General features: G+C 41.4%; 1 protein-coding gene across 4 annotated transcripts in view; it reads left to right on the top strand.

The window, feature by feature from the left end:
- Positions 1 to 6647, top strand: part of NINL (ninein like) — a 102596-nt gene that overhangs the window by 9146 nt on the left and 86803 nt on the right. Inside the window, exon 1 of one of the 4 annotated variants that reach the window (XM_042462190.1) lies at positions 1213 to 1489. The exons of 2 other annotated variants lie outside the window; for them this stretch is intronic. The gene's annotated coding sequence lies outside the window, so the exon portion shown is untranslated. Of the gene's footprint in view, positions 1 to 1212; positions 1490 to 6647 lie in introns of those variants that run through there. One more of the 4 variants, XM_042462182.1, reaches the window with a different exon arrangement.

Genomic DNA, 6647 nt, shown 5'->3' with positions numbered 1-6647 from the left:
AGGGACCAGGAAGGAGGCGAGGAGAGCCCCGGCCATCGCCGGGGCCTCGCCTCGTTCCTGGCCCCCGCAAGGACCAGGAAGGAGGCGAGCAGGCCGCCGGCGATGGCCAGGGCTTTGCCTCCTTCCTGGCCCCTGCGAGGACCAGGAAGGAGGCGAGCAGGCCGCCGGCGATGGCCAGGGCTTTGCCTTCTTGGCCCCCGCGGGGACCAGGAAGGAGGCGAGGAGGCTGCAGGGAGGCGGGAAGGTTGGCGCGGCTGCGCCCAAGAGGCGCCGCCTCCCTGCAGCCTCCTCCACCCCAGGTCTCGCTGCCCTCCTTTTCCTCCGCGCGGCCATGCGCGGTGGAGGAGGAGGAGGAGGGCAGCGAGGCCCCAGGGTTGCCTAGCAACCCCGCTGCAACCGGGCTTTTCCCGGTTTTTGGCGGCACCCGTGCCGTGACCGGGCAGGTGCCGCCAAAACCGGGAAAAACCCGGTTGCAACCGGGTTATGGCAACCCTACGCTTGCTTCACTGTCCAGCTCTCATGTCCATACATGGTGATGGGGAATACAGTGGCTTGGAGTTTAGTGTTCAGTATATCTTTATTCTTTAGGATCTTGTCTGGTTATTTTATAGCTGCCCTTTCTGGTCCTAGTCTTCTGATTTCTTAAGTGCAGTCTCGATCTTGATAAATATTTGAACAATTTTGATGTTGACCAAAAATATTTGATCTATATTTGAACAGTATTTATTCAGTTATGAAATGTTAAAACATGAATATACATGAATGTGCAAATGGCAATATGCATATTAAATAAACAAAATGTTTTTATTAATATACTACATTGGGGAGGATAAGTCATGTCCCTTTATATTCTGGTCTATATTTGGGTCTATAACTGTAAATAAATAAATGAAATAGCAAACATGTTCATACATAAATATTGCACTTGCTAAGCAATGGGCAGCCTTTGTTTCTGCAGCCAGACACCCTTTTTTGTTTCTTTTCTGTTTGCTTAGCCTTGCAACAAAACTGCAGGCACCTGATGGCTCTGGGCTCAAGGCTGACTCCTCCATTCCAGCAGAGGATGCCAAGCTGCTGATAAAGGAGGCAGGCTAGGAGGAGAGGGCAGTGAGTGGCTCCTCACTGTCCTGGTGTTAGAAACTCCCTTGGGAAAAGAAGCCAAGAGAAGCAATTGTGTTGAGTCTATGTTGCTGGAAGCTGGAAAAGAGTGGGAGGAGCTGGGCAGAGGGAAGGAGGCTGCAAGGCACAAATGCTTGCAAAAGTGTGGCAGCTCAGTTAGCCATTGCCAGAGGAGGGAGAGCCACTCTGGAGGGGAGACCTCACAGCAGGAGGAGAAGAGGCTGGGGCTAGGGCTGGCAGGGGAAGAAGGACACAAAGAAAAGTCTGGGAAAGAATTAGTTTGCTTTCCAGTGCTGCTCTTCCACTAGAGATGTTGCTGCTGCAGTTTCTGCTTTGGTAAAGAAAGCAACACAGTTGGAAGAGGAGAGAGGTGAGTTCTGTACTGCCCAAGTTTGCTTCGAGTGGCTCAGTGTTTTGCTCCTGAGGATAATTCACATTCATGTGGCCCTCCTAAGCATCCTTTCTTCTTTAACTAGGGTGTCCGAGAGATAGAAAACTTGGGTATCAGCTTTGGAGGAGGGAAGGAATCCTCATTCCCTGCCACTGAGTAGCAAATACTCTCTTGAAAGAATGTGTCTTTGCTTTTTGGTGGAAGGAGAAACTTCCCCTCTTGGGTTTTCCTGTCTTTATTTAAAAAACCCAATCTCTTGCAACACACCAGTTTCTCTGTTAATACCTGACTTTTCTACTCAGCTGTGGATACTTATTATCATTTTAGTTAACTACCTTTTTGCCCTGCCTTTCCACTTGAACAGTAGCTTTGAAGGTACCTGGTGAATGTCATTTTAAAAAGTAAAATCAACCAAGTAAACAATAATTAATTAAAATAATCACATCAGTCAATTTCTGCATTGTGTTATATTTTCTGTTGCTTGCAGTCTTCACATTTTAAAAAATTATTGTTATTTTGGCCTTTCTTCTAACTTTCCAAAATGTTTATGGACTACACTGAACCTGTATTTCTTTTGATATTTCTGATGCTTGCTTCTTTTTACGTCTCACTTGCTGGTTAAAGTTGTTTCTCCTGAACATAAGAAGTGCTAAAAATAGCCAGGAAGATGCATTTGTTTTATGAAACACTGGTTTGAAGTCTTGTCATACTTGATGAGTAATAGCAAAATGTTATCTGGTTATAGCAAATTCTTTCCTATGGAGACATGTTTGCAATGCTGGGAATACTGTAGTGTAGATTTTTACAATATGGTTTTTACAATATTAAATTCTTCTTTCTGTGGTTGGGGTGGGATGGCATTTTCCTACCAAACTCTGACATAGAGCTTAAGGCGAAATTACTTCAGATTGTTGTTCTGTTTCCGATTTGTGGCAACCCTAAGGTTGGGGGGCTTATCACACTGGGGCTAATTTTGGCATTAAAGAGAGATTAAAGTGCCTTTAAAGCACAAATAAAGCAAAAATGGCAAGTAATTTCACAAATGATTATCATATGCAATTGCACAAATAAAGTGAAATCGAAGTTGTCACTGAAATCACGAAAAAATGTGTGTTAATGCTTCTTTGTGACTGCTTTAATGGCAGGTTTTGCGCAACATTGTGTAAAATCATTTTGTGTAATTACGCGTTTTTTCTCGGATATTCAGGGGATAAACTCCCGATTTCCTTCATGTGATAAACTCCTCAGGGGGGTTCCATGACCAAATGAGGAATTGAGCCCTTATTTTCAGAGTCATAGGCAGTTTACAGACCGCCCCTTTGGGGCTCCCTGTACCCGCCCTTTTCCCCGATGGATCGGGACCTCAGCTGCCACAGTGGCAGCCCTGGGGCCCCGATCCACTGCTTTTCCAGGCTACAGGAATTGGCAAAAGGGCATTTCCTGTGGCCTGGAAAGGGGTGTCCTTGGGGCTTCATGCCCCAAGGACACCCCGACAGCGGCGAGAAAAAGAGAAAGGGGCTGCTTGGCCCCTTTCTCTTTTGTGTCACTGGTGCAGCCGTGTAAAGGCCGTGGCAGCAACACAAATGAAGGAAGAAGCTCCGTTTCAGAGCTCCTTCCTGCACTGCAGAAAGGGCGCCACAGGTGCCCTTCTGTGGCACCAGGACGTCACATCTGCGCCACTCTGTTTGGAGTTGGCGCAGCCGTGACGTCCTAATGGTGGTGCCCATGTAGAATGGGCGGCACCATTTTGTACATACTGTGTATGTACTAGGGTTGGGGGCGTCTGAAAGAGACGCCCCCGGGCAACCCTAGTACGTACACAGTACGTACTAAAAGGCCCATGTAGAATAGGCCATAGTCAAACACTCAAACCATAACACTATGCTGACTCTCAATTACTTTATTCTTTACTTTACTCATCATCACTTTACCAGTAATGAACAAGAAAGAGATACTGTTTACACAGCAGTGCTTGAAAATTACATTGGCTAGTCTTAAACAAGTTTGAAACAACTACCCAAACTCTAGAAGCACTCTTTCTTTTCCTCTGCAGAAATTTTTCTGGCGGAATCCTGATAACTTTTGTTAGTAGATTTGTATCCTCCTTGATCTAGCTTTCTAGACTGCCTGTTACAAAATTATCACCAAAAGCAATTAATTCACTAATTAATTACACGTGTATTTTTCTGTTTGTCTAAGCAGCTCTGGCTGGTAGTTTAGCCACAGAACAAACTCTTGTAAACGCTTTCTATTAATGCATAGTGTTCCACTTTTGTAGGCTGTAACATGAGTTTAGTAGTACAGTACTCCTCTGAAAGGAGAGTATAGCTGGGATTCTGGGAATTGTGGCACCAGAGCTCCCTGACAGGGAAGGTGAAATGTCTCAAAAAACCCCACAAATCCCAGAATTCCATAGCATTGAGCCATGGCAGTTAAAGTAGTGTCAACCTGGATTAGATGCATCCTGCATCAGCTGGCTTCTCATAGGGCAAATAACCAGCTCTCTAACACACAGCTGATACGTTCACTAGCTATACATACATATATTGGCATGAAAGGGTTGAGTAATTGTAGTGTAATGATGGGAATATTGATTCACTAAATTCCCAGGCTAACTCAGGACTAAGGGTCTTTCGAAATATAGCCATAGGTGCACTAAAACAATGGCTTGTTGGTCACATGCCAATATCAGGTGGGATGCAGCAGTAAAATCCAAGGCAAAGGCAAAGTTAACTCACATCCCTCAGCTGATTGAAGCAGTCCTTCATCACAACCACTATTTACCAGGGTCCCTATAATGGAAGGAACATTTTCCTAGTGGACCAGTTTCCTGGGCTAGGATACTGTGTGTACGCTCACTAGGGCTCCAGATGTTGTTAGATTATAACTTGTAATCTTTGTCCCTGTTGATTAGCACTGATGAGACATGGAGTCCAGTAATACCAGGAACCCCTGTGAATACCAAAGTCCGTGGATGCTCTAGCCCTATCAAATACAATGGCACAGCAAAATGGGGTCCCTCATACATAATGGCAAAATCAAGCTTTTCTTTTTGAAATGTATGCATTTTAAAAAATATTTTCAAGCCAGGGATGCTTGAATCCATGGATAAAATAATCTGTGGCTATAGAGGGCTGACTGTATCTAGAGGAGCACATGTTTAATGTATTACAGAGAAAACAAGTGTAAGAGGTACGGTTGGTAACATTTGAGTGCATAGCGCTAACTTATAAAAATGTGGACCATCATCAATTGTATAGAATCAGTAACTATTGATAACACCAATTCCTGTTTTTGCGATGTTAACTTTACAGATGCAAGAGAAGCAGAATCCTTCCTTTTGAAGGACATTGAGGTAGGGGTTAATCTCTGTGCACACGTATGGATGTACAGTACATGTGTTCGGTGATTTTAAAATGACTGTTGTGATTCTAAATGTTCAGATTTAAGAGCTAAGGATTACTGCTTTCAAATTAATGTTCTTTTGAATATTTCTGCTAAATCTAACCCAGACAGAAGGATTTTTTTTAATATTGCAAGTGAATCATTTAATCTTCCTTCAAGTGCACATTTTCTATCTTCACTTGTATATCATATATGTTCACTTGTATATAGTATCCCATATTATATATCTTAATTTCAAAAGATGAATGGAAGGGTAAAAATTAAAAGCTTTGCTTTCAGTAGCAAACATCTAAAATTGAAGAAATGCTTGACTTTAAGGCTTACTGTAATGATTGATTAAAGTTCCTCATGACTAAGATGGGTCTCACTGATTTCAATGGAGCTGTTTTCTAGACAGGATTAAGTATGGTTTCAACCCAATGTACATTTTACAAAGGGACAATTTAGTGTCAGGATATTAATTTTGCAAGGGTGACTTGAACCAAAATGTGTTTTGAAGTTGCGGGTATTTTAATAAATGCAAGCTTCTTCACAGAGAAAGGAAACAGTATGATTTAAATTGGTTTTCCAAATGATGTAAATAAACAAGTGTACAATACAAAGAACTGGGCATAGTTAGTGTTATTTTAAACAATTAGATAAGAATGCAGAATAGCTCTTTCAGGAAGAGGATAAATTAATCTCCTGCTCCTCCTGGAAATTTTGGGACTTGCTCTTGATTACAGTATATCAAAACTAAATTGCAAAAACACGATATATTTGTTCAGCGTCTGTTGTCATTACTTTTTTTAACCTCAGTTTAGAAATGAATGTTGAACTTCTAATTTTGAACTTGTAATGCTAGTGTCTTTATTTCAGAACACATCTATCAAAGTTCCAGTTTAGTTGCATAACAGAGATAACAAGCTTAAAAGAAGGCAAGAAAAATACCTCAGATTTTTAGATACTAGCATCAAATTTCTATATATCTGAGCAACTGGACATTATAACTGTTGTTGCCCAGCTGGACTAAAAGAGGCTTAGTAATATTTTAGAAATATGTTTGTTTTTTGTCTGAAAAGTTTTAGAAAGAACACAGAAACTATTACTATTAAAAAGTATTAAAAGTAAACGAATGGCTGTGTAATGTCAGCCAACTTGCTCTCCTACACCGATAGCTTAATTTTTGGAGCTTAAGTCTTTGAGGGCGCAAATTATTTTTTAATACACAGTTAATACACATTAACTGTGTATTAACTGTGTTAAATTTGTTAAATTTAATATGTCAACAAGGCTTGGTAAATGATCTTTAAAAGTCCTTTTTAATATGTTTCCTCTGGTAAAATAATTGGTTTTGAAGAGGGGAAGAATTAGGCTAAATCCACAAAATCTTCCCTAAATAGGACTTGTTATGTAATAACTAACTGAAAGGGATTTGTTATTATTACTAGCTACAATTCCATTAATTACAATTAATCTGCTCTATGGCTAAAGTTAGATTTAGCCCATTATTGGTAAAAGTGCCAATGGAGCTAAGCATTATTATTATTTCTGCACCCTGTTTTGGACCTTTGTTACTTCACTAAATATCTTCTCCAGGCCTGATTCCCTCAAACCTGGCAAAACATCATTCATCTAATGCTCTGATCTCTGGCAGAATGTACCTCTTCTCCCCATGTACAGTGGTACCCCGGGATACGAATTACCCAGCTTACGAATTTTTCGGGATACGAAAAAATCCCATAGGGATTTA

This window comes from Sceloporus undulatus, chromosome 1 (genome assembly GCF_019175285.1).
Source record: "Sceloporus undulatus isolate JIND9_A2432 ecotype Alabama chromosome 1, SceUnd_v1.1, whole genome shotgun sequence".
Lineage (NCBI taxonomy): Eukaryota > Metazoa > Chordata > Lepidosauria > Squamata > Phrynosomatidae > Sceloporus > Sceloporus undulatus.
This window is presented reverse-complemented; position numbering and strand designations above follow the sequence as displayed.